Source organism: Lampetra fluviatilis, chromosome 56, assembly GCF_964198595.1.
Source record: "Lampetra fluviatilis chromosome 56, kcLamFluv1.1, whole genome shotgun sequence".
Taxonomy (NCBI): Eukaryota; Metazoa; Chordata; class Hyperoartia; order Petromyzontiformes; family Petromyzontidae; genus Lampetra; species Lampetra fluviatilis.
The window spans coordinates 2380562-2397792 of record NC_136330.1 but is presented as its reverse complement, the minus strand read 5'-3'; the positions used below and the strand labels follow the sequence as shown (position 1 = coordinate 2397792).

Genomic DNA, 17231 nt, shown 5'->3' with positions numbered 1-17231 from the left:
AAAGCTATCATTCGCTCGTGCCGACGTAATCGCACGTGCCGACCGTCGTCACGTGGCATACAATCCGTGGATCTAATTTTTAAAATCCTTTATATTAAGTTCGCTTGCTTGCTTAGGACCGTGCAAATCTTTCGGTCGTTTTTTAACCCACTTCCCGTGATCCAATCGAGCTGACATTTTCCACACAGACTCGTTGTGCGTGACAATTAATGTTCGTGAAATTTTGTTTCCAAAATTTTACACTTTTTAGGACAAAAATATAATATTTAATTACCAATTGCTTAATGCTGCCATGCAATCATCTGACCCAGAGTTGGCAGCCATCTCAAGCCAGAGGACGAGAGGACTCTAGCCGCCACGCATATAAAGGATTTATAGTGAAAAACTTTGTTTTTACGGGTTATACTTGTTACCAATAATCTCCTTACCGTTGGGCTCACACTTTCGGCGACAGTAATCAGCATCGGCATGAGACGACATTTCGCTCAAACTGCTCTTGAGTTTCATCGGGTCCGTCAACTCGAGAAGCTCACCGTTCCCGAAGTCGGGTGGTGGAGGGTTAACGACAATAATGTTGGCGTAAAGCCACGTGGCCTCACCCAAAAAAACCGAGTGTGGATCAGTAGAGCACAGTCCCCACTTCCATCTTGCTCCTGCCCTCCCCTGCGTTTTGTTCGTTGTCCTTCCCCCGTACACACTCCACGATTATAACGGTTGGCTACGTATGGTGCGAAAGAAGTTCTACAATACATACCTGTGCGGTGCTGCGGTGTTTTCCGCGGCGGGGAAACAGCAGTGACCTACGCTCCGCTGTAGGTCATACCGTGATACCGGGAACTCGCCATCAAAATCCATTTGAACAGCAGCAGCAGCAACAGTCGCCTTTGTCCGGCTTAATGATTGGAGAGCGAATTTACATTTGAGGTGGTGGAGCCGGAGAATTTTGTAACGGGAGTTGCGAAGTGATGCGGCGAAATACAAGTGGGCCTGTCTCATCAGCGCATCATCACCAACGGAAATGACGCAAGTGACTTTCCCAAAACCAAACAATGTTATTTTCTCTCCACGTAAACATTTAATGTGGTTTCGTTCCTTCGCCTATGGCTCTTCGGACTAGAATTACGTAAGATTTAACTCACTCTGGGCTGGTTTCAACATCACGAACGACTGCTGCTATCTCTGTGTGATGTATGCACGTTGAGTTTCTTTCGCACCGAACGTAGTCAACCTTGCTAATTGGAGGTGCTGGTGTATGCTGACCCTTCTTTTGCACCGTACGTAGACAACCGTGATGATCAGAGGTGCTAGCTGCATTAGAAGTGTGGTTCATCACCGTCACGCTTGGCAACACGTTTGCAGTGATATTATCAACTCACAAAAAATATAGCAAAACGTGCATAAAGAAACTTTATTACTCAAAAACACACAATACACTTTGAAAAGAAACACTGTCGCCAATTTTGTGCAATTAGTAATTAATTGCCTTATTCAGGGTAAAACAAGTTAATTTTCATTACTTTTCCTTCAACTGGCTGAACAGTTAAGGCTTACAAGCAAACACTGGTGTTGCATCTCTGCATATCACATTGCTACAAAGCGGAAAATAACATGCAAACTAAAAATGACACGTGTAAATACTTTTTTATACCAATAATAAAAAAACCCCTATATATTTGATGAACTAACTGGCCTGGAAGACATTCGCAGGCTTGCACACACACGTATCTCGTCTGCCGCTTACATGTTAATGAATGGCTGGACACCTACCCGCCCCAACTCGACATGTGTTAAAGAGCTTCGTGGCTCTTCAGATTCCTCCTGCAGTCGAAAGAAAGATTCCGATTCTGAAATGAGATCTGTGTCGCAGTAAGCTCGGGTGAGCTCTAGAGGTCCAAAATTGCCTTGCAACATCATTCAGCCAACATTGCCCCTACGTTCAGTGTGGCTGCAGGCAGCTACTTGCGACTAAAACCGTTCTTAATAGAGCGAGTACGTATTCTTGGTTCTTTCGGTAAAGTCATGTAGAAGGGAAATAATACAAATAAAACGATACAATTCTCATGTTTTATTTTTATTATTTCCCTTCTACGTGACTTTACCGAAAGAACCAATGATATGAATCCCTGCAGTCACGAAAGCTTTAAATCGAAATTTAGAGCGAGTACGATTGAGGAAAATGCCTAATTAACTACTTGGATGGGTGTCCACCACCAGGGCTTGCCAGGTGATGTAAATAAATGTGAGGCTGCGAGTTGGCCAGGAGACACCAGTTTTGCGTCACCCCCCCTCGAATGCATGGTGGGTTTTCTCCGGGTTCTTCAGCTCTCCCCTACCTACACACCACTCATTTGAGCAATTAGCCAAACATGTTAAATGTATCAGGAGCTTCTTCTTGGTTCTTTCGGTAAAGTCACGTAGAAGGGAAGTAATAAAATAATAAAAATAAAACATAATAAAACAATTCTCACGACGTTTCGGCTACAACGCAAGCAGCCGTCTTCAGGTGAAGACGGCTGCTTACCGAAAGAACCAAGAAGATGAATCCCTGCAGTCACGAAAGCTTTAAATCGAAAAATAAAATGTAGCAGGAGCACCAACTTTTTTGTTGTTAAAAAAATAAAGGCTGGTATGATGTATGGCAGTCTCAATTTGGTCACCAATGAGACAGAAAACAATGCACACGTTGTACTTTACTGAAATGTGGCTTCGCGTAAACCGTGTGGGTCAGATGACCAAGATGTAATGAACCGATCTTTACAAGCACAGAGCAACTTCCTTCGCGTTGAGCTAAGATAAACTATTGAATTGTAGTCGTTATGGAGGATCGTCCACGTTTAAACTGTGTCAAGGTGACGAGCACATTTTTTTATTTCATGTTATTCCCTTCACTTTAACGGTAAACGAGGTGTGAGTGTGGTTAAACAGAAACATTTTAAAAAATATATAAATGCCACACCTTGCAGTTGTGTAGTGCAAATAATATATACCACAACACGATGTGAGATTACACAAGACTTAATAATTCTGTATATATGCTAAAAGGTGCCTCTCAAGTGAAGAGCACACAACGGGAATGGCAGCACGCTCTGCACGTCGAGATGACAAATTCCGTGTGCCTTCTGTGTGCTCGTTCTGTGTTGTGTGCTCGTTGTGTGTGTTCCGTATGTGTTGTGTGTGCGTTGTGTGCTCGTTGTGTACGTTCTGCACACGAGACCTGTGATGGTCACCAGCTCAAAACAGCTCAAACTTGTGGCATTTTTTTAATTCAGCCAGCAGAAGAACAGCTAGGCAACTGTATACCAGTTTCATCCATATTTGGACTCATAAGCACAGTATAGCCGTCACTGCACACTGCTGCCATTTGTGCATGCATTGAGTAACATATGTTAATGAGCCCTCTCTTTCTAGACTATGGGGTCAGATTTGGCACAACCGAAGGTCGAACGACAAAACGACTCTTTTTCTCTAGCCGAAGAAGAGAAGTCAATCGACAGCAAGCAGAACCAAATCTTCATCCGTGGCCGACTTGTGCGATTTCCTTTTGGCTCCACGAAAACAAAAATCACTTCCTTGTTGATCCACACTTGGCCAGTTTATCCGCGGCCTCGTTCCCCTTGTGACCGCTGTGCCCCGGGACGTACATCCACGAGACTTCAATCCCCTCGTTCAGCTTGTCAAGCCTCTCGAAATCTTCCTTGTTCACCACCGGGCCCCCCTTGCTCAGCACCCAGCCCTTCTTCTTCCAGTTCTTCACCCACTTGGTGATGCCGTTGATGGTGAACTTGCTGTCCGTGTACAGCACGAGCTTCTCCAGCTTCATGCTGTGGGCCTGCTCCAATGCGCGACAGGCGGCGACGATCTCCGCCCTCTGATTGGTCTGCCTTCCGTGCAACTTCTCGCTTAGGTTCAGCGGGCTGTCGTCACCCCAGTAGACTCCGATCCCGGCGCAGGCCCCGTGTTTTCCGTTCATCGTGCAGCAGCCATCAGTGTACACGACGGGCAAGTCCCCCAAGAATTCCTGAGGCTTCAACTCGGTGGTGGCGACGACGGTGGTGGTGGTGGCAGGAGGCTGGGCCAGGATTGCTTTCATCCGTTTCGCCGGCTCCTCATCCTCATCGGAGCTGAGTTCTGCACGCCGCTTGCCACCGCTCTTGGCAGCTGCAGTAGAGGCGGCGGCAGCGCGGCTGGTCGAAGCCTTGTTCGGCCCACTTCCCTTGGCTCCACCGCTGCTCCCACCCGGCTTCTTCGAGCCGCCCTCCTGCGGGGACTTGCGGCCGCCGTCAGAGGACTGCTCCTCGGAGTCTTTTCCGGACGGCGGCGGTTTCTTTACGTCAGGCCCCACGAAGTTCCAGGCCTCTTCCTCGGTCGGGAACTTCTTGAAGGCAGGGCCGCGGAATTCGGTGACCTGTGCGAGGCATTCCTCCCACGTGAGGTACACCCCTGGCTGCCTGCCCTTCCGGACCGCGTAGAAAGCCGGGCCCTTCTTCCCCATGGCTCACACTTGCCTTCCACACGTGCTGGCACTGCCGCCGATGCCGTTTACGTAATCTTATTGCCTCTTATTGCTGTTGTGGCTTAATTATCAGACGTCGTACACTCTTTGTAAGTCCCAACGACAACGGATTATTCGCTATAGCGTTGCGAGTGATTGTCCAGTCCTTATTCTTGTTATGGTTTGCTTGTTGGACCGGGAGTCACCTCTTGTTAAATCTGTAAAAAGAGCAGATGCACGGTAGATGTTTATTATCATTACTACGAATGACGAATGGAAAAGAAAACTAAGCCACCGATAACTTACTTGTGAAGATTGCCCCGTGATTAGGACTATAATGCAATTAGGTTTCGTTATTATCGATTTTTGCACTTTTTCCTCCCAAATGTTATCCCAACTGTATTTTTAGGAAACAAAAGTCTCCATAACACACAGTTAAGCAACCTACACGACCCACACAGCATGGGCAGGCCTTCATTCAGCAGCGGATTGACAAAACGGGCTGCAGGATGACCAAGCGCGCAGGTCGCCACGAAGTCCCAGAACAGAACCATGATGTCGGAATCATGCAAGGCGCATACCTTTGGGGAAGGGTCCAATGTCAACTTCACGAAAGGTGTGGAATCGAGCAGAAGCGATGAGCCAGATGTGGTGGCACGAATGGCACGGGCAATGATGACCTCTTTACCTTGAAAATAGATACACACCCATAAGGAGACATGTGAATATACAGGCGGCGGTCCCTGCTTTTACGACACAATGGGCTCCTGGAAACCCTGTCGTATATTGGATTGTTATAAATCGGACCCTATTTTCCCACAGATGCAATCTTACAATTGGGGGTTGCGTTCTTGAAAGCGGGCTAGAAATCTAATTTTTCACACAAAAGGCTAGACATTGGATTTAGTCATATATATAAAAAGTATGAACCATTCTCAATGCTATAACGTGAGAAAAAAGTCCCCTAATTGCTATAAATTCATATGACAAAGGTCTTCAGTGTACATAATCAAAATCTTTATTTAGACTGGAGGAGGAATCCGATGAGCTATGCAGCTCTTTTTCACAGATGTCCGGCAGGGGCAAGTCAGAAAGTTACAACAAACAATTCGAAAGCCGATATGAGTGCAAAGTACAGAAAAGGTAATCAAGTCACTAAAATAAAATTACAGAATGCGTAACTACATACATTTCTGACGATTTTGCAACACTAAATGCAAGCTTGGGCAAGGCAGTAAAGCAGCAACATAGTCCCAGATCACGCCAAGACAACACACAATCTCTCGATAAAATTGCACATTCATATTTAACGATCGATACATGGGTAAGGATCAAAGTTACAAATCACATTCAGAAATGTGGTTGTACGTAGTACTAATCTTATGCTTAAGATATTTTTTGAAGGAAGATTTACGATATTCAAGGAGGAAACAAGGTTGCACCAAAATATTGGTGCTGCCATGGCTCGGGCTTTGTCACCTATTCCAAATTCAAACTTGTTTAAATATAAGAACAGATTTGGACACACTTTGTGGAACACCCTATATTATTTTAATATTTGTGGACGAGATGTTATCACCACATACCTTGTGAAAACGGTCTAAGAGGCAGCTCTTAAACCGTTTAATTACACTGTATCCAGATTTATTTGTTATTTTGCTATTTGGTGGTCTACAGCAATACATCAGAGTAAAATTGTGGTTACCTGGAGAAGAAATTATAAGCGCGATACATTCAAAGGTGCCCGGGTCAGATACAGTAGTGAGTTGTATGCAAGGTAGGTCAGTTTCACGTATACTGCCACACCTCCTCCTCTTATATCCTTCAAGTCCTATTTGGCTCGGATTTATATGCGAGGTAAGCCATGTTTCAGACAAACAAAAGATGTCCGGGAAAAAATTATTAATTAAAATTTTGAATTGTTCAAATTTAGCTATAAGGCCTCTATAATATTGAAATGGACAATGCCAAAACACCCTCTGTTTTTAATATATATTGAGTTAAAAGTGAGTAATGGAGAAGATGTGGCGGTAATGGAAACATAATTGATTTCAACACCGGACCGAATCAACAACATGCATATTAATAGTTTTACAATATATTTTGGAATAGAGTGCTACCCTAAATGGTGTTTTCTGACATGCTAAGGCACGTGCTTCTCAAACAATATCATAACATTGTAGAATATTGTACACTGGAGGAAAAGAATGAATAGAATATTGGAGGTCCCTCTATTTTAGAAAGTAAAGGGGCACATTGTGTGTGATGGACGAGGTGAGAATGACAGTGAGTTTGATGATTTGAGCAACAATGGGCTAAAAACAGAGACCAGAGTTAGCGAGTGGGAAATCAGCAGCAGCAGTCCGTTCTACCGGTTCCAGACAACCCAGTGGCAGCACAAACACCAGCCAGGGGAGGAGGCCCTCTCTCGAGCAGGAGCCCATCCTTAAGGCCATGGCCACAGCGCTATGTCTTCATAGAGTGAACTCCCAGAGTAGTAGCTGAGGCAACAGAGCAGCTGGGGCAGTCAGCTCACCGGAGTTGGTGGTGCTGGCGACGGCGTGCGCGGCACTGGAGACGCACGGCACAGGGAATCAGCTCCGTGCTCTTCACGGGGTGTTCTCCGTGGACGGGGAGGTGGCCCCGCTGGTGGAACTCAGCTCCCTGGCCAAGCAGCATGGAGCGTCGCTCTTCGTCGACGAGTGCCGCGCCGCGAGCGTTGTCGGCGGTGCCGAGGGGCGGTGCCGAGGGGCGGTGCCGAGGGGCGGTGCCGAGGGGCGGTGCCCGGATCCGCGTGCGGCTCGCCGCTGCCCACCTCCAGCGCCGCGTGCCGGCCTTCGTGTCCGCAGGGCGCACGCACCGGGTCCTCCTCGCCTTGGTTGAGAGTCCGTGGGGGAGTCGCCGATGCTGAATGGTGAGGGTGACTCGGGGCACCGAGGGGGGAGCCCACAGCTCACATGCACGCATTGGCACTGCCTGCCTCGCAACTCCAGAGCTCTTGGGCCAGCTTTGCGTGGTTTTGTAAGCTTGCCAATCTCGTGATGAAGGGCAGCAGCCCTGCGTGCTTCTTGAAAGGCCACTGGTGTTAGTGGTGGCCATGAGCAGAAACCACGTAGAGAGCAGTGCATTGACCAGCGTGAAGTATGGCTAATCAGCCAGCAGTGGATATATCATGGCTGCTGCTGATGTACGAGTGAGGGCTTGGGGAGGCCTTCATCGAGCAGTGGACAGACACTGGCTGATGATGCTGATGGTGCTTTAGAGGGGGGAGATGAGTGGAGTCTTCATCCAGCAGTGAATAGACCATGGCTGATGATGCTGATGGTGAATTAGTGGGGGGGGGGGGAAGGCTACGTGAGGCCTTCATCCAGCAGGAGATTGACAAGAGGCCGTGTTGGAAAAAGATGGGATTTAAAAAAAGACTATAATTAAAAGTTCTGGAGAGCAAAGGAGTAACCCCTTTACCCCGCCAATTGTCTCCGCACTTCACGAGGGCAGGGGGCAACACAGCCCAACAAGGAATCCAAGTGAGCCCGAGACTGAGCCATGCCGACCAGGCCCCACCACAATGAACCTCTTGTAAGCACTTAACGCTCGACAGCTTTAGTTGTCTAATTGACTCCGCAGTCTAATTAAGAGGTAATCAACACCTAAGGACCAGAGGGTTTTAAACAAAATTTACAATACATCTTGATGAAACAAGTGAGGATGAGGTGGGGGGGGTGACTTGACCTTTTGAAAAAAATATAAGATTCACTGTAGGAAGGATAGTAAAGGAAAACCTTCTGGTTCATCAGTCATCATTGGGGTGGGACTCTGCTAGTGGGCTCTTCAGAAGTGCAATTCGTAGTGCTACAGGCTTTTTTAAGAACAAGTCCAATGATGTCTGAACATCAGCCTTCTTTTGCTCCCTGTAGATCTCCCTGTAACAAGTATAACCACTCCTGATGATTTCGCTGGCTTTAGAGCTCCTTTCAAAGTTCGGATCATTTTTCTCAAGCAAGGCCATTCCCGTTTCAAAATGTTTGAAGGCTTCACTCAAGACTTTTGTTGACAACGATGGGTGAGGAGTCTCTTGTGTTTGCGTCTCTTCTTCAAGTCTTTGTTGTTCTAGCAGCAGAAGGTCTTCATTGCTGAGCTCTTGTGAATGAGATGCCAGCAGCTCACCAACATCTTCTGGTGCCACTTCTAGCTGCAGTTGACCAGCCATCTCAACAACATTTTCAGTCACCTCTTCCACTGTGTCGGTGAACCCTTGAAAATTAGAGACAAATTCTGGACACAGTTTCCTCCAAACTCCATTGAGGTTAGATTGTTTCATCTCTCTCCACGATGCACCAATGTTTTTTACGGCATCCAAAATATTGAAGCCCTTCCAAAATTCCGTCAGCGTCGGTCCACCTTCCTTATCTGTTGCACTGATGGCCTGAGCAAAGGTTCGCCTGAGGTAGTAAGCCTTAAATGATGACATGACACCCTGGTCCATAGGCTGGAGCAATGCGGTGGTGTTAGGAGTCAAGAAAACGACCTTGATGTTTGGATCAAAGTCTTCAACGGACACAGGATGGCAGGGAGCATTGTCTAAAACCAAAATTGCCTTAAATGCAAGGTTGTTAGTCCGGCAATATTCTTTGACAGCAGGCACAAAATAAACACGAAACCACTCCTCAAAAATTGCACCAGTAACCTGAGCTTTGGGATTTGATTTCCAGATGACTGGAAGAGTATTCATGGTATAGCCCTTGAGTGCTCTTGGGTTTTCGGCATGATACACCAGCAAAGGTTTCAATTTGAAGTCCCCAGCTGCATTTGATCCAAGCAGAAGTGTAAGCCTGTCCTTTTCAGATTTAAATCCAGGCATCGGATTTTCCTCCTTGGCAATATAAGTTCTGGAAGGCATTTTCTTCCAGAAAAGACCTGTTTCGTCCACATTAAATACTTGCCTGGCACAGTACCTGCCCTCCTCAATAATTTCAGCCAATGTTCTTGAAAAATCATTGACCGTTGCCGCATCTGCACTTTTAGCTTCACCTTTAACCCTCATTTCATGAAATTTGAACCTTGATTTAAATCTATTAAACCAACCTTTACTGGCCTGGAAGGTTTCTGATTGGGAGCCCTCACCACGCCTCGCCTTAAGGTGCTCAAACAAACTCCTCGCCTTAGCCTGAATTATTGCAAGACTCACGGGGACATGGTGGCGAGTTTGATCGTCGAGCCACACTATCAAATGCTTTTCCATTTCTGCAATAAGGCCAGCACGTTGGCGAATGTATGCAGCCTGCATAGGCGCCTGGCCCTTCACCTCTTCCAATATTCTGGCCTTATCTTTCAAAATAGTCACCACAGTAGTACGAGGTAGTTCCAACTTTCGAGCGATTTCGGTATTTGATTCGCCATTGTCTGCCAATTTAATTATTTTGTATTTAATTTCCAAAGTCACCGACTTTCTGCTACGCTTCACGGTCGAAACATCACTTGCCGATGTGTTTTTCCTTTTATCAGCCATATTTAACGGGGGGTTTAATGGGTAAAAACTACAATTTCACATTCAGGTGGTCAAGCCGGACAAACGCGTCAGGAGCGGCGGAGTGTAATCGCTGTAATGTCTCCTCCGTATTTGTGGATCGGGCATGACACTGTCGTTGCTGCTCTGCATCTACATCAGCCATACGAAAGAAGAAGCAGAAGAATAGGTAAAAAAATCTACAACTAAAAAGAAAACAATCGAGAATAACGAAAGCTCCATGCAAAGTCACGTCTTAAACCAGACTGACTGTTCAAATGTTTTCGATCATGGTCGGAAGAGGAGTCGTTCATTGATCCATTGGTGCCGTTATATTGATTTTTCTTCTTCAGACCGACTGTTGTTATGTGTTCAGTCATGTCAGAAGATGCGTCGTAAATTGATCTATGGGTGGCATTATCTATATTTATTCAGACTGACTGTTCAGTCGTGTCGGAAGATGCGTCGTAAATTGATCTATGGGTGGCATTATCTTTATTTATTCAGACTGACTGTTCAGTCGTGTCGGAAGATGCGTCGTAAATTGATCTATGGGTGGCATTATCTTTATTTATTCAGACTGACTGTTCAGTCGTGTCGGAAGATGCGTCGTAAATTGATCTTTCGAACGGATTTTTTGCGTTTAGTTTGTGGTCCTTCCTCTGCACCTCCGATTTCACGGTTGGCCACGTACGGTGCGAAAGAAATTCAACATGCGTACAGTATAAACAGCGTAAATGTGCATCGTAGTAAATCGGACAGCTCCTGTAGTGTATCACAATCCTATACTGTACTCAATTTATCCTACTCAACGTCAGTTCGATTCGTCAATAACAGTGGCCTTAACAGGTAAAACATATATAAAAGGTGACGGTTCGGGCTATGGTCCTTTATGTGCTATGAAGCACATTTATGCGACGTTTCGGGCAATGGCCCTTCTGTGTGCTGTGAAGAGCCTTTGCCACTAAAACTTCGCCTCACAATGTATATATTTTTTTCCAGGGCACTCTTACTAACGAATGTGTTGCAAAACTGAGACGAAATTACTGGCGGCGCAAGGTGAACACTTTAGCGCGACGTTTTTAATGTCGCTATAGCAACGCACAAATAAAATAAAATGTTAAAAAGTCTCGCCTAGCAGGCTTCGTCACCTCTAGCTAGGCCGCACCTTCGAAAACATTCAAACACAGAAAAAAGTGAAACATTTGCTTGTTTTAAAAAAAAAATGACCAATAAAAAAACACGTCTTGCGGTTAATTCGCGTAAAATGTTCACGCTTAGACTTAATTTCGTTGCAGCAGCAACAACAAAAATCAAATCGCGACACGAACCTGGAGAGAGGCGAGCGCGAGACTGCAGAGAGAGAGGAAGGGGAGGGGCCTCGTGTAGACCCGAGCAATCCATCGCAGCGGGAGACAAATCAAGGATCAAAGCTTCAAATCAAGATTAAAGATACATCAAAACTTAATTTGGAGCTTTCGTGACTGCAGGAATTATTCTTTGGTTCTTTCTGTAAAGTCACGTATAAAGATAAAATAATAAATTAAATTAAATACTAGCATACGACGTTTCGTAAATTAAATACTAGCATACGACGTTTCGTATGCTAGTATTTAATTTAATTTATTATTTTATCTTCATACGTGACTTTACCGAAAGATCCAAAGAATAAATCAAAATGTATTTAGTAGCAAACTATTCTTCCCTTTTTAAAAGACGGTGTTCTGCTCGCTCTCTCTCTCTCTCAAGGCACGGGCGTGTTTCTGTTGACACGTGTTCAGTTTTTGTTTATTATACAATTAACATTCGTGACACCAAAGTAATTCTTAGAACGCGGACACAAAATTATCAAATTGTTATTCTTTATTAGACGAACCCACGTTGGTGTTTTTAAAGTGCACGCCTCTAACTCTCATTGCTATCCACCTTGATTATTTTCTGCCTCCGTGTATGTGCTACTAAGAAGGGTCGTTGCACGAAACGTCACTCATTGTAACATTTTGTGTTTGTTAATTACAGTACTTTGAAAGAATGCTCAAATGGTTCTTGATTAACGCACACCTGTCAACCCCTTATTAGTGCCCTTGCTTATCACAGACCAATTCAGACCTTAGTGGTCACCACGTGCGCTTAAAATTATCAACGTTCATCCTGCAAAGTCCCATCAAAAGAGAGAAACGCCAAACAAATAAACGCAACAATTAGTTTTTTTTGCCCGCATTAAAACGACTGTATGAACCTAAAAAAAATACATTTCCCTGTACAAGAATACGGAGCTAAACCGTACGGGTTGACGAATATGTCCACGTGTTGATTTCTGTTCAATCATCCATCGCGTCGCTATTATCCATTGCAATGCCTCGCGCGTGCGCGTGGCAAAACGGATCCCCCCCCCCCCACACTGCAGACCACGCCCCCCTCGTTGAATGCGCGATGTCAGCTGAGAGGTTTTTCTCCCTTTAGAATTTTTAGATGATGCCTCATGCATGGCACGGTGCCAGCTGAGAGGTTTTTTTGTTTTCCCTTTGGATGCCTCATGCATGGCACGGTGCCAGCTGAGAGGTTTTTTTGTTTTCCCTTTGGATGCCTCATGCATGGCACGGTGCCAGCTAAGAGGTTTTTTTGTTTTCCCTTTGGATGCCTCATGCATGGCACGGTGCCAGCTGAGAGGTTTTTTTGTTTTCCCTTTGGATGCCTCATGCATGGCACGGTGCCAGCTGAGAGGTTTTTTTGTTTTCCCTTTGGATGCCTCATGCATGGCACGGTGCCAGCTGAGAGAAAACTTAATTTGGAGCTTTCGTGACTGCAGGAATTACTCTTTGGTTCTTTCGGTAAAGTCACGTATTAAAAGAAAATAATAAATTAAATACTAGCATACGACGTTTCGATTGCAACACAAGCAATCGTCATCAGGTATAAATGAAATAGAAACACAAATCTAGTATACTTAGAAATGTAATGTAATACAACAGAGAGTCGGATAACATAACAGTCAACACCCTACCTGGTTGATTACGTTCTTCCTGAGAATGCTAAATTTGAGAGAGGGATAAAACACAGAACCAGAGACATATAGACAGACATCCGATGGTCTAGTTTGAATAAAGCTGCGATTAAAGGATTAGATGTCTCAACACCACAGAGCTCTAGTGGCGGTCGATGTTCACCCCACCGCCCTGGCTTGCGGAGTCGCTCTACGGCCGTGGCACCAAAGTCTCTCTCTCTCTGCGCATGTGTTCCTATGATCACTGTTTCATTGCTTTCATGGCTTTATTTAGGTGATTCGAAAAGTGTATTGGTTTAGCCATGTTTGTTTGTTGTAGTACAGAGTTAGACTGATGGCCTTAATCTAAGTTGTCTTGTGGTTGTTGTTGGTTGTTTGACTTGCATCCCACTGGGATTTTTGCACACAGCGTTGGTGTACGGTGTTTTTTTCTGCAATATTTTGCTGTCTTTTCTTGGATTTTCTGTTTGCACTTAGTCACATATTCACTTTAAAATGTTTTTTGTTCATGTTTTAGTTTTTTGTTTGTTGCGGTTGCACCCGATTCAAGAGCCGAATGGCTCACAGGGCTATACCTAATAAATGAACTTGAACTTGTTTAAATATCAATGCAACATTCCCTTTGCTTTGCGACATCACGCCGACTTGGCTGGGATGGAGATGGCATCAAGGCGCTCTTCTTCCACCTCCAACCCAGCTTATATATAAGCTCCTAGCTTGGCAGTGTCTCATTCTTCACCTGAAGACGGCTGCTTGCGTTGTAGCCGAAACGTCGTGAGAATTATTTTATTGTGTTTTATTTTTTTATTATTTTATTACTTCCCTTCTACGTGACTTCACCGAAAGAACCAAGAAGATGAATCCCTGCAGTCACGAAAGCTTTCAATCGAAATTTAAGGTGCGACCGTTTCTCAGGGGCACAACTCCAGATTGCAAGGGAGAGGCTGTGTAAGATCCGACTTGGGCCCCTCTCTTTTCTCACCAACTCACTTTTACCGAAATAGCTACTGATGGTTTTAACCCCGTATAACAATACTATGTAGGCTAAACCTATACTGTATATATTATTCTAGTTGCACCGTGTATTGGGTTTAGATCAGGGGTGGGAAAGCTTTTTTCTGCCAAGGGCCATTTGGATATTTATAACATCATTCGCGGGCCATACGAAATTATCAACTTTAAAATTATCCCGTTGTATTTGGCCAAACATTACATTAACGCACCCCTAATGCGATGGCTGGAACTGCTTCTCTTTGGTGAGGCGTGTGATGTTAGCTGGTATTGATGATGTTGCTACTCGCAACTGCTTTTCCAGGTTTGCTCCGAGATTTATTGAATTTCGAGTCCCGCCTGTGGTTGCCTTGGCAGGGCCAGACCAAATGATTTCGCGGACCTCATACGGCCCGCGGGCCGGACGTTCCCCACCACTGGTTTAGATGAAGACAGTGTCGCAGTTTGACAGTATTAATACAAAAAGAGATGCAAAGTTTGCAATACTCACAATTAACTTATCGTGTATCTTGCTTCCATCCGTATGTCAGCAAAAAATCCCGGTGTTCAGTAACAAACACCAGCAGTAAGGCGACTATATTTCACGCTTGGCATTTTTCGGAAATATTATTTTTGTTCATTTGTAACAATGGATTTTTTTGTTCCCCAATTGATGGTTAATTGGTGGAATTTTATTTAAAAATAAAAACGTCTTAACATGCTTTGTTAGATTGTTGATCTGTTGATTCGCCAAATTACCCCCCCCCCCTCTCCCCCCATAGTTGCGTCCCTGTTCGTTCTCAATCTGTGTTTGCCGAGCCTTGGCGGTGAAAGCCCCTGGTGGACATCGCCTTGCACGCTCTTGGCAACACGTGGCTCCAAGGAGTGGTGGCTACGGTGGTCAAGACTCACGAGATGATGAGTGGCAGCCGAGCCAACGGACGCGCTCGGGAGCACGCCTATCGCGGAGATTGAGCGATCAAAATGCTCTCACGTGCGGGAACGTTGTATGAAGGTTGGTCCGGTTGCAGGACAAATGAGAGATGCCGATGGCTTGAGGAAGCCTTCATCCAGCAGTGGTTAGAGCATGGCTGCTGCTGCTACTGCTGAAGATCGTGGTTGTGCAGAAGTTCACCGTGAAGGGAGAAAAACGGCTCGTTTTGAACAAAGCATCTTGACGCACATTTTCGTTGTCAAACGATGAATCGTATCGCGCTCTCACTCGGTGATAACAGAGCGTTGTGTGTGTGGAGAGAGTGGCACATATTCAGATGGGAAGCGGCAGTGTAGCAGTTAGCTCACTACGAACCCGGCGACCAGAGTTCGATTCCTGCTCACGGCCACCTACACCAGTGAAAATTCTCTCAACCCGGCCCTGGGCCTCCTCTACGTCGACTCAGCCTAGAATGAGTACCCGGTGCGGTGTGTAAATGCCGCCACTGGGGAGACAAAGGCGGTCGAGCGTGGTGCTGGTCGCACATCCCCTTGTGTGCCGTGCCAGTCTTCAGGCAAGGCCTACTGAGCTATATAGGTATTTTTAGAAGCGATCTGGCCACAAATGATAGCTCAACGAAGTGGCTTACCACGTGGACATTTATAGCAGCCAAATCCTCTAAACGCGCGTTTATAAATGTGGAGGGATAAGCCGGAGAAAGATCCACGCAACCATGGGGGAAAGAGAGACACGCAAACTCCAAATACAGGCGTCGTCAGGGTCGGGATCAAACCCACGACCCGCGGCACCCTGCGAGGTAATTAACATCTCGCCACCGTGCCGCCGTTAGGGACCGTCCATAAATGACGTCACGCACCTAGGGGGGGGGGGTCAGACATTTGTGACGATGTGTGACGAGGGGGGGGGGGGTTGAGAAATGTGACGTCACATCAAAATGCGCAACTTTAAATAAATATAGACAACACGTTCCACTTAATTAAATAGACTTTTTAATAAATGTTTTCTCCTACAACATTAAATACGCTCTACAATGACAATAGTTTCAAGCGATTTGAAACATGTTTTATATTTTTTTGGGGGGGGGGGCAGAGCTTTGTGACGTCATATTTGAGGGGGGGTCTGACTTTTTGCGACGCCGTGTGATGAAGGGGGGGGGGGGGGCAAAAATCGTCCAAAATCGCGTGACGTCATTTATGGACGGCCCCTTATACGTTTCGACCACGCTGCCATCATCGTGATGAAGTGACCAGCTAAGTCACGCGCACTTTGAGCTGGGTGGCTCACGGGGCTAATTCCCGTGCCAGCTGGGGCAAAGGCTTCTAAATTAATGGAGGTCAAGCCCATTAGGTGCCGCGGTGGGGAGATGTCAACTACCTCGCCTGGTGTGCAGGAGGTCGTGGGTTTGATCCCGACCCCGACGCCTGCTGCTGTATATTTGGAGTTTGCGTGTCTCTCTCTCCCCGTGGTTGCGTGGATTTTTCCCCTCCACATTTAGAATGAACACGCGTTCAGATAGTTTGGCTGCGATATATTTCCACGTGAAAAGCCACTTTGTTGAGCTATCATTTGTGGCCAGATCGCTTCTGAAACAGAGCGATAGAGCTCAGTGGGACTTACCTTGCAACATGAAAAATAGTTTAGTAAATATTTTTTTAGTTTTAAGCAGCAGGAGGACAATAACACAACCGTACACGGGGTTTCATCCTCACTAGGAGTTATCGGTACTACAGCTGTACCATACCACTCTGCCTTGTGCCTTGGGGGCACTGCTCATTTAAACAATTTTTTACCATTTTAGTCTGAGCACAGTATAATTGACGATAACGTGTGGCTTTTTTAGTTAAGTCTTAGCCTGTGGATTTCATTATCTTAGTCCGGTTTAATAAATCAGTCAATCACTCAACTCTAAGCCATTACATTTTCTAGATTTGAAGCTTTCGTGACTGCAAGGATTCATATTCTTAGGTTTTTTCGGTAAAGTCACGCAGGTAAAAAAATTAAATTAATAAAAGTAAAATATCAAGTGATACAGCTATCGTGCTGTGACGGTTCCACCTGAAGACGGAAGCTTGTGTTGCCTCCGAAACGTCGTGATTTTTATTTTATTTTATTTAACTTTTATTAATTTAAATTTTTTACCTACGTGACTTTACCGAAAAAACCTAAGAATATGAACCATTCAATGTTGGTCTGGGCATGCAATTCCTCCTCCACCCTCCACTATCATCGGCTCAACCAACATTTGTTTCCCTACACATGAATCCAATAGCAAAGTGTCGTCCTC

General features: G+C 45.5%; 1 pseudogene across 2 annotated transcripts; it reads right to left on the bottom strand.

Annotated features, from left to right (window-relative positions):
- Positions 1-1389: 1389 nt before the first annotated feature.
- On the bottom strand, positions 1390-11385 carry LOC144950073 (ribonuclease H1 pseudogene; annotated as a pseudogene). Of its 2 annotated transcripts, XR_013640343.1 has the most exons (4): positions 11330-11374; positions 7029-10151; positions 5074-5180; positions 4507-4710 (listed from the first exon to the last, which is right to left on the bottom strand). The product of XR_013640343.1 is annotated as a ribonuclease H1 pseudogene, transcript variant X2 (transcript). The 2 variants fall into 2 exon arrangements; XR_013640342.1 differs by lacking the exon at positions 7029-10151 and having other exon boundaries at positions 1390-4710; positions 11330-11385.
- Positions 11386-17231: the final 5846 nt, after the last annotated feature.